A 15,536-nucleotide genomic window follows, 5' to 3' on the forward strand; every position below is an offset into this window, starting at 1 on the left:
TAGGTCTAAAAATAGAAAAACCTTGTGACCTCTCTAGAGACCATACTTTTGAATGGATCTTCATGAAAATTGGTCAGAATGTTCACCTTAATGATATCTAGGTCAAGTTTGAAACTGGGTTACGTGCCTTTAAAATCTATGTCAATAGGTCAAATAATGAAAAAGACATTGTGACCTCTCTAGAGGCCATATTTTTCATGGGATCTGTATGAAAGTTGGTCTGAATGATTATCTTGATTATATCTAGGTCAAGTTTAAAACTGGGTCAACTGCGGTCAAAAACTAGGTCAATATTTCTAAAAATAGAAAAACCTTGTGACCTCTCTAGAGGCCATTTTTTTCAATGAATCTTCAAGAAAATTGGTCTAAGTGTTTACCTTGATGATATCTAGTTAAAATTCGAAATGGGTCATGTGCGGTCAAAAACTAGGTCAGTAGGTATAAAAATAGAAAAACCTTGTGACCTCTCTAGAGGCCATATTTTTCATGAGATCTTCATGAAAATTGGTGAGAATGTTTACCTTGATGATATCTAGGTCAAGTTCAAAACTGGGTCACGTGCCTTTAGAAACTAGGTCATTAGGTCAAATAATAGAAAAACCTTGTGACCTCTCCAGAGGCCATATTTTTCAATGGATCTTCATGAAAATTGGTCAGAATTTTTATCTTGATGATATCTAGGTCAAGTTCAAAACTGGGTCACATGAGCTCAAAAAGTAGGTCACTATGTCAAATGATAGAAAAAAACGACGTCATACTCATTCAAAACTGGGTCATGTGGGGACAGGTGAGCGATTCAGGACCATCATGGTCCTCTTGTTTTTATTATAACTGTTGTGAAGTTTTTATGGTGTTTGCAAGTTTTGCTTATACTGAACACGTCTGGTTTATTTTGTTCAAACAGAAAGATACTTTTTATTGATTGGTTAAATTGTTCTTTTTATTGTTGCTAATCTTCAAATTCAAATCACAATGAAGAAGTATTTTTAGCTCACCAGAACGAAAGGTTCAGGGTGAGCTATTAGTGTTGGTGGATGGTCATCCGTTGTCAGTCGTCCGTCGTGTGTCCGTCAACATTTTCTAAAAAAATCTTTTTCTTGAAAACCACTGGGCAGAATTACACCAAACTTCACAGGAATGATCCTTGGGTGGCCCCCTTTCAAAATTGTTCAAAGAATTTAATTCCATGCAGAACTCTGGTTCAAGTCAAGTCAAGTCAAGTAAATTTTATTTACAAAGTCGGTGGTACAAAACAATATAACATAAGCTCGTAAGAGTTTTTAAACCCGACTTAAGGATATCTAATACCTGTACATAGGATAAGAGAAAACATAAAATTAAGACATGATTAAAAGTAATTAAATTATATCAAAGGCATATTAAATAAAGGTAAAAGAAAGCGGTTTAGACTATGGTTAAGCCATATAAAACACATAGTAGAACTATAAAGCTATGGTTAAAGCATATAAAAGGCACATGTCATAACTATACAACTAAGGTTAAACATATAAAGAGCACATGTAATACATGTAACTATAGCACATATATGAATAGCAAGTAGGTATAAGCTTAGAAAGCACATAGTACATAGCAACAAAGGTGTTTGACTAAGCTGGCAGAAATAGAAAAGGCAACCAAACAAAAGCAAAAATAACATAATAGCAGATAAAAGAAACCAAGCAATACCAACTAGTGTACTAAATTAAGATGGCAACAAAAGATATTTGGGAAACACAACATTTGCAATTAAAGTAAACTAAGCAATGCTAAACAGGGTACTAAAATTAAGATGGCAAACAAAGAATATTTGGGAAACACAACATCAAGCTTTAGGCATCATCTGCAGCTAACGAACTCTTGAGTAAATCATTATGTGATGCATGCTGGACATGAGCAATTTTTACCATTCCAACTCGATATGAATTACTTAAACTGACTAAAAGAAGATGCTTGCTTATATTCGTTTGGAAGAGAGTTCAAAAGATTAGCAGCTGAATATCTAAAAGTTTGTTTACCATACCTCTCAGTTCTTGGATGTGGAATTTCAACAATATCCTAGTATCTAAAACTATAAGAAGAAGGACATCGGACATTATGCTAGGGATTTTGCCCTAAGTTCAATGCTATTTCTTGACTTCAGTAGCTGATAGTTTTATATAACACTTCAAATACTGATAAATAAGTTATATTCCTATCAAACTGTCACAAAAAATAGTTTTATTTTATATTCGTTTTCTTGAAATTCGAACAGTTTGTAACTAAGGGTCATATTTTAAAAAAAAATAAAATGTGTATTTTTAGTTAAATTAAGCATTGGTATTTAAGGTATGTCTATTATGAAATATTTTAACACAATAAATAAACTGATACCATGCAGATTATCAGTTTTATTGACATTTTTCAAAATAAACGGAACGGAAACAATAAAGTGGAACAAAACATTTGGTCCCTAACTGTACTTCAGTTATTTCCACCTGAGTGCCCATGATAACACTGATGCATTGATCATATCCTATTGTTTGTTTTCTATACATCTATTGCTATACTGTATTTATACACATGTACAATACTGACCGGGCATTATGTGGAGGATTATTATTGAATACATGCAGTGGTGTAGCTGGCCATACATTGGCGTAGTTGGCCTTTTTCAGTTGAAACGGAGGGGTGCAAGAGACTGCCTATTCCACTGCGGGTTCAGGGATGCCTTACATTTAGCATTTTATATCAGTGGAACTTCACTGGCTAGTATCAACATTTATATAGATATTCTTGGGGTGTCTGTGTTAGTTCTTTGAGGTCCTTACTAGTATTTCGGTTGGCTTGAAATAAGTTTCAGACGTGTGAGCGAACTGATGTTAATTCTGGGGGTGCCAGTGTTAGTTATGGGCGAGTCAGTATTAGTTCTATGGGTGTAGGTGTAAGTTCTGGAAGCAATTAGGTTAGTTAATGAGATGGTGTCTGGTTTAGTTTTTGTTAGGGTATAGGATGCTGGATCGAATAAAAGCAAATGTTGCTCTTAAAATGCATTCTAGGTTCGCTTCAACTGTGTCCTACAAAAGGTAAAAAAATGCACCTAAGTGGCACTATTCCCATAGAAGTTCGTCTGTTTTTCTTTTTCATGTTTACGTTGAAGACACATAATAATGTAATATGTCGAAACCACTTGCTTATGACAGATGCAGTTGTCTCAATCCTGATAACACTCAATCGACGGACTTAGACTGTCAAGAGGTAACAGATCTGATTGAAAAATTCATAAGATATACTTATATTGATCTGTCTGCTTTCTAGCTTCACTTTCTATGTCCCCTATTTATTTAGTTTAGTGTTTTCTGTGCTTGAAATATTTACAAAAATGAATAAAACTGTATATATGTAAGGTTTAGGAAGGAAACACATGCAATAAGTGTCAAATATTTATGTAAAAATTTATTTGCTGACACCCTGTACGTAGTTTTTTTTCAGTTTTAAACACTTTCCCACCCGTGACCAAGTGCCATTTTTGCAGCATACGTATATAATAATTATTTACAAAGGCATGTGAACTATTTTGTTGCGTCACTGGTGGGAAAGATGCTTAAAACGTAAAAATGATTTATGTTCATATTTTAATAGAAAAGAGAATGAGAAATGTCTACAAAGTTTTCTTTTTTGTTCATAAACTTGTAAAATGAAGTCGCATTTATCAAGAAATGGTCTTCAACTATCATAACTATGCAATTTCAGAAGTCTATCCCTATGTCACGTTTTCCTTAATCGGATAGGCAATCTGAATAGGAAAATGTCCGAGGTCCTTTTTGTAATTTACAGGATCATGTAAGTAACTAGGTCCTTCACATTGTAATATTTTATAAGTTTCTAATGCTATACTTCTCATTCTTCTAATTTTTAATGTTGGTAAACCTGACAATATCACAAGATATTTTGCTATGGCACCCAAAAGGAAAAACTTTTAAAATCTTCTTGTCCAAAACCGCAAGGCAATGTGACATCATCTAATGGTCCTCTATGATGATTGTTCAAATTGTGCCCCTGGGGTGAAAAGAGGCCCCGCCCCGGGGGTCCAAATTTGATATAGACTTGTACAGAAAAAAAACAGAAATTTAAAAATCTTCTTGTCTGAAACCACAAGACCTAGGCCTTTGATATTTGGTATGTAGCATTGCATTATGGTCCTCTACCAAAATTGTTTAAATAAAACCCTGGGGTGAAAAGAGGCCCCCACCCGGGGGTCCTAAGTTTTACATAGACTTATATAGGAAAAACCTTTAAAACTCTTCTTGTCTGAAACCACAAGACCTAGGACTTTGATATTTGGTGTGTAGCATTGCATTGTGGTCCTCTACTAAGTTTTTTCACATTATGTCCCTGGGGTGAAAAGAGGCCTCGCTCCGGGGGTACCAAGTTTTACATAGACTTAAATTGGAAAAAACTTTAAATAATCTTTTGCTCTGAAACTCCAAGGCCTAGGCTTTTGATATTTGGTATGCTGCATTGCCTAGTGGTCCTTTACCAAGATTATTCAAACAAGAGCTTGTCGAACACAAAATGCCCCCCTTGATGCATTCAGTAACTGCACAAGGAACAGAAATCATTTAGTTACTGTGCACGGGACATTTAACGTACTGACCTAAAGTCAATAATTATGGGTCATTTACCAGTCATAGGTGACTTCTGTATCAAATGTGGTCTTAAACCAAAGCATTCTCTAGTTATTTGGCAAAAATTAGTTCTACTGTTCTGTGTCAGTGTGACCTTGACCTTTGACCTACTGACCTCAAAATAAATAGGGGTCATCTGCCGGTCATGATCAATCTCCCTATTACGTTTCATGATCCTGGACCAAATAATTCTCAAACAGTTTAAATGTTCCGGGCCACTGTGACCTTGACATTTGAACTACTGACCACAAAATTGATAGGGGTCATCTGCTGGTCATGACAAACCTGCCTATCAAGTTTCGAGATCCTAAGCCAAAGCGTTCTGAAGTTATCGTCCAGAAACAGTGTAACTGTTTTGGGTCACTGTGACCTTGACCTTTGATCTACTTACTATCAGTAGATCATCTGCTCGTCATGACCAACCTCCTTATCAACTTTAATGATCCTAGACCCATGCATTCTCTAGTTATCATCCGGAAACCCTTTAACTGTTTGGGTCACTGTGACCTTGACCTTTGACCTACTGACCTCAAAATCAATAGTGGTCATCTGGTGGTCATGACCAACCTCGTATGAACTTTCATGATCCTAGGCCCAAGGGTTCTCAAGTTATCATCCGGAAAGCATTTAGCTGTTCCAGGTCACTCTGACCTTAACCTTTGGACCTACTGACCTCAAAATCAATAGGGGTTATCTGCTGGTCATGAACAACCTTCCTATTAACTTTCATTATCCTAGGCCCATGCGTTTTTGAGTTATCATCCGGAAACCGTTTAACTGTTCCGGGTCACTGTGACCTTGACCTTACACTTACTGACCGCAAAATCAATAGGGGTCATCTGCTGGTCATGACCAACCTCCCTATAAACTTTCATGATCCTAGGACCAAGTGTTCTTTAGTGATCATCCGAAAACCATTTGGTCTACGGACCGACCGACCGACATCTGCAAAACAATATACCCCTACTTCTTCGAAGGGTGGGGGGGGGGGCATAATTATGCCCCTGAGGTGAAAAGAGCCCCCACCCAGGGGTCCGAAGATTTACATAGACTTATATAGGAAAAAACTTAAAAATCTTCTTGCCTGAAACTGCAAGGCCTAGGCTTTTGATATTTGGTATGTTGCATTGCCTAATGGTCCGCTACCATAATTATTCAAATTATGCCCCTGGGGTGAAAAGAGGCCCTGCACCGGGGGCCCCAAGTTTTACATAGACTTATATAGGGAAAAAATTTAAAAATCTTCTTGTCTGAAAGTTCAAGGCTTAAGCCTTTGATACTTGGTATGTAGCATTGCCTAGTGGTTCTCTAACAAGATTGTTCAAGTTATGCCCCTGGGGTGAAAAGAGGCCCTGCCCCGGGGGTCACTTGTATATGAGTTTCACAGAAAAAATACTTCAAAAATTATCTGATCATATTTCCTAGATTGTTTAATCATAATTACCTGATGACCCCAAGTAATTAGGGTTCACTTGACTGTGACCTTGACGTACTGACCTACTTTAAGATACAGCCTTGAAATTTTGATGATATGTACAGTTTTGCACACCGATCATAACAGCGTAAAAATTTGGACCACGTCAGTAACCTTTAGATAAAGATTTCAATACTCATCTTTAATGTTCTTAGTCCTGACCTACTGACCTACTTTCTTGCTTTTGAAGCTACAGCAAAGAGATTTGTATAATTTATTAACAGATTTCAGTACTTATCTTGAAGAATCTTTACCATGACCTTCTCACCTAGTTTTTTTTTGAAGCTATAGCAAAGACATTTGTTCAAGCAAGCAATTAAACTCAGGTGAGCAATATAGGGCCATCATGGCCCTCTTGTTGTTCAAATAAGGGCACTTTAGTGGCCCCAACTAGAACTAAAAAAGGAAATGACTTTAAAATACTTTTACTTATGAACCGCTTGATTGATCTTCATCAAACTTGGTCTGTAGCATCAAATCTCTCAAATTTGTTCAAATGGGGGCAGTTGGCCCATTTAGGGGGTTGGTATGGCTAAAAAAGTAAAAATACATTTTAAAGACTACTTATCATGAACCACTCAGTGGATCTCTATGAAACCTGTTCTGTGGCAGCAATATAAGGTCCTCACATAAATTTTTCAGTTTGGGGTGTTTGGCTCCTTTTAGGGTCAGATGGTTAAGGTCCTCTTCAGGTGAGCAACTTAGGCCCATTTGGGCCTCTTGTCTAAGCCTGATAGTAAGTTTTCTCTTTAAGTCACTCAAGTTTTATTTTATAATGTATGATATTGTCAGGATGTTATATGCACTTTATTCTGGTATGATGTTTCCTGGAATAAAGATACTATCTATGATTTGTAAGGGGCCTCCGTGGCCGAGTGGTTAAGGTCGCTGACTTCATATCACTTGCTCCTTATCGATGTGGGTTCGAGCCTCACTCGGGGCGTTGAATTCTTCATGTGAGAAAGCCATCCAGCTGGCTTACGGAAGGTCGGTGGTTCTACCCAGGTGCCCGCTCGTGATGAAATGATCCACGGAGGGGCACCTGGTGTCTTCCCCCACCATCAAAGCTGGAAAGTCGCCATATGACCTTAATTGTGTCGGTGCAATGTTAAACCCAACCAAAATAAATGATTTGTAACCCTGACTTAAAGTCTTTTGCTTCAGAAAAGTTTTTTTTCTCACTTAAAGAAAGTATATGTAACAAGCAACAGTAATGATATTTCTTAATAGAAGTTTTCGATCGATCACTGCTAAAGTTAATTTGTGTTGTCGTATGAAAGACCTTGCAAATAGGCACTTAGTTTGAAAACAGTGTTTGATGTTGATTAGATTTGTGTTAAAATGTGGACACATGTTTTCAGGGCTTTTGACTGATTTATTTAAAGACTTACAAAAAGTCAGAAAGATATATTTTTCAAAGAGAAAATGTCATTTATTTCTAAGACAGTTTCAGATAATTTTCCCAGAATGTCCTCCTTGTGATTGTCACAAGTATAAAGAACAAAGGCCTTATTTACTTTGGTAAAGAACAGGTTCTCCTTGAAGAAATAAGGCATCACATTGTAAATCTATGGAATCAATAAGATCTTGGATTGATAACTTTATTGCAGTGGTGCGGGAGACATATTGATTTACTCCAGTCTGTCTGTGTGTGTGTCTGTCTGTCACAAAGTTTGTCCGCACTCTAAGTCAAACATTTCTCATCCGATCTTCACCAAACTTGAACAGAATATGTTTGACCATAAGACCTCGGCCAAGTTCGATAACAAGCCAAATTGGTCCTGGCATAGTGGAGTTACGGCCCTTGAATTACCAAAAATCAGCCCTTTTGCTCTTGTCCGCACTCTTAAGTCGAACATTTCTCATCCGATCTTCACCAAACTTAAACAAAATGTATTTGACCATAAGACCTTGGCCAAGATCGATAACTAGCCAAATCGGTTCAGGCATTTTGGAGTTACAGCCCTTGAATTACCGCAAAATTGGCCTTTTTGCTCTTGTCCGCACTCTAAGTCGAACATTTCTCATCCGATCTTCACCAAATTTGAACAAAATGTGTTTGACCATAAGACCTCAGACAAGTTCGAAGTTAATGCGCCAAATCGGACCAGGCATTTTGGAGTTCTGGCCCTTGAATTGTAGTGAGTAAACAGTATATAAAGACTGATTTGCTATTTAGATGAATAAGCAGTTGTGGGAGATATTCGCTTTTAATAAAAGCAGCTCTAGTTTGTTTTTGAAACCCTAGGGCATTTTATCAACTGTATAACTCCCTTGGTGGACCCTACAGAGATACAGCGTGGCTATCACAGCATCAGGTCAGTGCGAGATTTACACAGCTAGGAGAAAGCCAGGTTTTTGGTTGAGATAATAGAATATTTCAACTTTTATTGAATCAGATACAAGTGTTAATTTTAGGAATACTGTTTTTATTTCAAGGGTAAGTTTTCTTTATTACAGATATTTTTGCAATCTTTTCTAGATGCATATCCATGTAGTACAATTAAAATCTACAGAAGAAAATTGTTTGAACTGGCATTCCATTCCATTTGAAAGAGGAGAAATATTAATAAGCAGAAATGTCATAGACCCGATAGGGTTGTGATGAAGCGGAAATGGCATAGACCCAATAGGGTTGTGATGAAGCCAAAATGGCATAGACCCGATAGGGTTGAGATGAGCCAAAATGGCATAGACCCGATAGGGTTGTGATGAATACCAGATAGGGTTGAGATGAAGCCGAAAGGCTTTGAACCAATAGGGTTGAGATGAAGCCGAAATGGCATAAACTCGATAGGGTTGAGATGAAGCCGTAATGGCTTAGAACCGATAGGGTTAAATTGAGATGAAGCCGAAAGGGTCATATTTATCAAGCCGAAATGGCAAATTCCCACAGGGTACCACATATAAAAGAGTTAAAAACTACATGCTCAAGGTAGTTGTTAGTCTGTGTTCAGACGGTATGTTTTGTTCATAGGAGATAACTCCTGAGGCTATTCAAATTTTGTATAATTATGTCCCTTTTCTTCTCAAAACATATGTAATCAGAGCCAAGACTGATGAAGTCAGAATATATAAAAGAATTATTTTTTCTAAAAAAAAAAAGATTATCTAGTCGGTAGCCAGACTAGGTAGCTGTATTTAAAACTTAAAGGATCATTAGGGACATAAGCCCATATCACATGCTTTTAGCTTGCCACATTGACAAATGACTGCTTGCAAGCACCTATAGATAAGAACAAGCTTCAAAAAATATTGTTGCATTCGAAATTATTTGAGACATCGAATACCTTCAGACCCCTAAGGTGGACAATAATTTATGGAGGGGCAAAGTCCATGGATGTTAAAACAAGAGCTGTCGGAGGACAGCAACGCTCGACTATTCAACAGCCTTGTCAATTGAATGAATACAAAAGTTGAAAAAGGGGCATAATTTTGTAAAATGCAAAGTAGAGGTATTGAACCTCTGTACTGCATGTCATATCATGACAGTGAACAAGTGTGTGAAGTTTCAATCCTTTCCAACTTGTGGATACTGAGATACCAGCTTACATACAAAAACTTAACAAAAAACTGCTAAGTCAAAGGGGCATAATTTTGTAAAAATGCCAAGTAGAGTTATGGGACCTTCACAGTGCATGTAAGATCATGACAGTGAACAAGTGTGTGAAGTTTCAATCCATTCCAATTAGTGGATACTGAGATATCAGATTACATACAAAAATTTAACCAAAAACTGCTAAGTCGAAAAAGGGGCATAATTTTGAAAAAAAAGAGAGTAGAGTTATGGGACTTGCTTAGTGCATGTCAGATCATGATAGTGATATCAGATTACATACAAAAATTTAATCAAAAACTGCTAAGTCGAAAAAGGGGCATAATTTTGAAAAAAAAGAGAGTAGAGTTATGGGACTTGCTTAGTGCATGTCAGATCATAATAGTGAACAAGTATGTGAAGTTTCAATCCATTCCCATTAGTAACTACTGAGATACCAGCTAACATACAAAACCTTAACCAAAAATTTCTAAGTCGAAAAAGGGGCATAATTTTGTAAAAAAGCAAAATAGAGTTATGGAACGTGTGCAATGTAGATCAGTTCATCACAGTGAATAAGTGTGTGAAGTTTCAATCCATTCCCACAAGTGGTTACTGAGATACCAGCTTACATACAAAACCTTAACCAAAAATTTCTAAGTCGAAAAAGGGGCATAATTTTGTAAAAAAGCAAAATAGAGTTATGGAACCTGTGCAATGTAAGTCAGTTTGTCACAGTGAATAAGTGTGTGAAGTTTCAATCCATTCCCACAAGTGGTTACTGAGATACCAGCTTACATACAAAACCTTAACCAAAATCGGGACGCGGACGCCGACGCCGACGCCGACGCCGACGCATGGGTGAGTGCAATAGCTCTCTATTCTATGAATAGTCGAGCTAAAAATACATTTCCCAGTTGTTGATGTACCAATAAGTCATTCACTTGACTACATGAAGTCCAAGGATCTGGTCTAGCAGCACCACAAAAGATTAAGTCATAAATGTTGGGGATGCCTTCAAGCTCATTTGCATATATATAAATGGCAGAAACCAGTCATGGAAGGAAAGAATCAAGAGAGATTTACTTCCAAAGTACAAATCAATTTGTGACAAGTCCAAGACTTCTGCTACAATGTTATTGGGAGATGTCTCAAAGATGAATTAAAACTAAGGAATGACAAGGAAGTTGCTTTAACCAAGTCATCATTGGCCATCAACTGGAAACGCAAGAACGGCTCTTTTTTAGACAAACAGGGCGGAACACAGGCCATAATTCTGCAAACACTTGGGAGCCCCCTTCAAACACCCGAACAACCAGCACAAGTCTCCTCAGGGCTTCAAGAAAGGTCCAGGGCACAAGAACCCAGGCTTTCGCAGATAAGTGCGAGTACAAATATGGTATCGCTTCTTAACACAAAAGAAAACTTTATAGCTGGGAAAACTGCTCACAATTTTAATAACTGGTGCAAAATTCCAAATGACAAATGGATCAAATGAATTGACTAAAACACCTGTACAAGGTTATATGCCTAATTTAATCCCATAAAATTCTGTAAGTCATAACAAGATCAAATAGACTGTGAAATCAATAGATCTTTAAAAAGTAAAATGATTGAAAAAGTGGAAACACATGATCAGTCTGAATATATTTCTATATTATATTTATCCGACCAAGAAAGGATGGTAAAGCAAGAGTGATTCTGAACCTTAAAAGTTTTAATGAAAAGTTCACTGAAAACATACATTTTAGAATGGAGACTTTAAAATCAGCTACAGAAGCCATGTGTAAAGACTGCTATCTTGGGTCTGTTGACCTCTGAAGGTTTTTACTCCATCTCAGTAAGATGTAATGACAGGAAATATTTTTTGGTTTTGGCACAAAGGCCATAAGTATCAATTTACTTCTTAAGTGATGGGACTTACAACATCTCCTTGAGTGTTTACAAAAATACTTAAACCAGTGTATGCAACATTTAGGTCACAAGGTTATATCAGTACAGCGTCGGTGGGAAGTGAGCAGTAAGCAGTTGCAGCAGTTAACTGCTACAACTGCTGGCAGTTACAGCAGTTAACTGCTACAACTGCTGGCAGTTACAACAGTTAACTGCTACAACTGCTGGCAGTTGCAGCAGTTAAATGCTACAATTGTCAGCAGTTACACCAGTTAATAGAAAAATACAATTGTCCATAAAAGGGAGATTAATAACAAAGAATGTCTCGTAATTACATCACCTTATGGTTATCGGTTCACTAAAATGAAAGTAGGGAATTCCAGTTAGCAAAGTGACATTGAAAAAGATTTAAAGATTTTAATACTTTCGTATGTCCACTGAATTTATATATAAGGCGTATATACATTTTAAGTGCATTTATATTCAACTAGTTATTTATCATTAAAAAAGAGCAAAGGAAACGTAAAAAAGAAGAAACAAAATATATATGACAAGGAACCAAATGAGTGGGGGTGCGTCAAAGTCGGGCCTGAACGTAAAATGGCGAGTTTTGGTGTCGGGGGTCCGGTCCCGCAACAGTAGAAGAAACTGGGGTGGCACCGGGTGGCCGTTGTAGAGAGGGTGGTCGCCCACCACGCCCGGGTGGTGGCCAACTGGCCATCCTGGGTTGGGTCTGGTTTCCGAGCAAGGGTGGACCTAGGTGTTTGGTCAGGAACGCTCGAAAACGCTATTTGGCCTCCAGCAGTAGATTGCCTGGACGTAACCGTAGAAGAAACTTGTGTGCCACCGGGTGGGCGTTGTAGAGGGGGTCCGTGCATGCGGACCTGGCATTGCGGCCGACCCAGGTAAGATCTGGTTTTTTCGTGAGCGTGCGTCAAAGTCGGGCCTGAACGTAAAATGGCGAGTTTTGGTGTCGGGGTCCTGTCCCGCAACAATAGAAAAAACTGGGGTGGCACCGGGTGGCCGTTGTAGAGAGGGTGGACGCCCACCATGCCCGGGTGGTGGCCGTCCTGGGTAGGGTTTGGTTTCCGAGCAAGGGTTTTTCGAATATATGTATGCAATTTTTTATGCCCCCGAATGGAGGCATATTAGTTTTCAACTGTCCGTCCGTTAGTTAGTTCGTCACAACGTTAACTTTTTGCATGAAGGCATTTTACTCGCGAACCACTGCACCCAGGACCTTCAAACTTCACATGCTAATAGTACTTATTGAGTACACGACCCCTATTGACTTTGGGGTCACCAGGTCAAAGGTCAGTGTCACCAGGTCAAATGTCAAGGCACTGCGGGGGCATTTGTCACCATTAGTGACAGCTCTTGTTTCATTAAAATTTGTTTTTGAATGGAATCTGCTGGAGTGATCTCCAGTTATTAGTAACCGCTATTTATTGAATAAATTATAATTACTTCCCGGCATGTATTACCAAAAGTGCAATGAAATAAGAGGTATCTGACTAAATTATAATTATTCATGCTATAGGTAACTTGAACATTCAAAATGGAATTGTGACATTGAAATTGTTTTTTTTTTTTTCAAAAATGCAAATTATAAGGAATATGTAACGCAGTAGAATTTTGTCTATATTTGACATTTATGATATCATTATGTTCTTTAATCGGACACATATAATCATATGCGTTTAGTTGTGTAGATTTCTGCTTGATTATCGCATACAAATAATTGTTACGTTTGTTCGATGATAAAAACACGGTGAAGCAATATGTAATACATATATATCTAATAATTATCTACTATGAAAAATCCATGCAAAGAGCAAATCACTAAATGAGATGTATTATTTCGATTCTAACACGTTACCAAGGACTTTAAAGTACATCCTTGACGACATTCGTTAAATATTTGCCACTTTTCAATCGGGTTCTTTTTCCAGCGCGCCGCTATTCCATTTGACGCTATGACGTAATACGTGTGACGTCAGAACAGTGAATTGTTGTATAATAATTCACTGTTCTCAGCCTTTTTGGTTTAATAGGAAAATGAATCGGATCGTGTTATAATTTTCGTTTAAACACGGAACTTTCACTTTACGTTGACATATTACAGGCACCGAAAAGGAGTGCTTTTATATATGAATATATATTTTTTACATTCTATTTCATGTGAAATACGTGTTACACTTAATTTATACACAATGCATTAATTAATAGGCACGCAGAATAACTCTTACACATCTGACATCTATAGTACGCATTCCTAATTTATTCCGCGGGACGTGTAACTTCTTATTTTAAAGTTGTTAGCATAGATACACGTTGGTGACATATCAACATACATTTGGCACCGTACATGTGGCATGAAATAGCTCTTACATAAAGACGTCTTGGAAAACAAATAATATATTATAGCTGAACTATGTATCCATATATCCCAACAATACGAATTGGTTACACGCTGCTTGTATAATTCACTCGGGCAACACTCTCAAGAGAAATACCCAAACCATTGCGGATTACAGTAGTAACATGGATTTTGTTTATACTATTGTTAGTGTTCGTTGTTGCGACATGTGTAGTAATAGATGAATTAATATTACTGCAGTAATAACAACAAAACTGCTGTTACTACTCTAATGCAAACTCCACGCTGGTCCGTAGCTATCACTAGAACCCAGCTTTAAATTGTTTGTAGATGTCACATTTCTACTAAAAGAGTCTTTTCAACTTTGTTGTTCCTTTTGATATTTCATTCATTCGCAATGTTTAACTGCTGTAACTGCTGGCAATCACAGCAGTTAACTGCTGTAACTGCTGCATCTGCTAACTGCCAACTTCCTACCGGTCAGTACGGCCTATATTGCTGACAGCTGTTCACAAGGCAGTACTTATCAGACATGTTTTAAAAACATAAATGCAACCATTTATTTAATGGACCCTCTAGGTTTAACAATACACCCTGCTAAGTCTGTACTGATTCCAACACAACAAATAGTGTTTCTAGGTTTTCTTCTGTGTTCAGAAACTGTGACAGACTTTAATTGAACTATGTAACACCTTTTTATCAAAATCAAAATGCCTCATAAGACAGTTTTAAAGACTTACAGGAAAACTTGTGGCAACTGAACATGGAGTGGAATATGCCCCATTATTTTACATACCGCTAGAGAAAGAGTGAAACTAGAGGTCACTATGATAAACTCATGAGAATTAGTAAAACTACCCAAAATACTATTAAATGGTGGATAGCAAATATCCCTACAAGCTACAAACTGGTTTTGAGGGAAGCACCCTCAATCATTATCTGTTCAGATGCATCTTCACGAGGGTGGGGCTCAATAAATAAAACTACAGGCATTAAAACTGGAGGTCATTGGTCAATAGAAGAACAAAAACTGCATATTAACATACTGGAACTCAAAGCATGCCAACTTGCAATACATTTCTTCTGCAAAAACATTTCAAATTCTCATGTCAGAATTTATATTGACAATACTACAACTTGCTCCTATGTAAATAAATTTTGTGGGAAATCTGGGAACTGAACTTAATTGAAAGAGAGATATGGATGTGGTGCATATATAGAAAAAAAAACATTTGAGAACAACACATTTTGTAGAGTCAAATGGAGATACTGCGGTAGACACCAGTGGAGGAAAACATACGGTATTAAATTGAAGACTGGTCATTAACACAGACTGTGGCCCGATTTATATAACAACTTGTGTAATCATATACACATAATAAAAGGCTTGCAAGTCATTAGTCAAAACTGTTGCCTGAGATCTGAAGTACAGAGGCCAAAAGTTTTTTCTGTTGACTAGCAAGCTATTCAATGTGTTTATCAATTGACATCCAAAATGAACTTTAATATTTTTTTCTCTCAAGTTTTGACTTTGCACAGTAAAATATAGTGTTGAATTATTGAGCAGTCTATGCACACTATTGACCAGAA

The 15,536-nt window shown here is 37.3% G+C and overlaps 1 protein-coding gene across 4 annotated transcripts in view; it reads left to right on the plus strand.

Moving 5' to 3' along the window:
- LOC123532089 (calcium permeable stress-gated cation channel 1-like) overlaps positions 1-15,536 on the plus strand; it is a 156,243-nt gene that overhangs the window by 101,468 nt on the left and 39,239 nt on the right. The gene's annotated exons all lie outside the window — the stretch shown is intronic.

The sequence above is a fragment of the Mercenaria mercenaria genome, chromosome 1 (assembly GCF_021730395.1).
Source record: "Mercenaria mercenaria strain notata chromosome 1, MADL_Memer_1, whole genome shotgun sequence".
Classification (NCBI taxonomy): domain Eukaryota; kingdom Metazoa; phylum Mollusca; class Bivalvia; order Venerida; family Veneridae; genus Mercenaria; species Mercenaria mercenaria.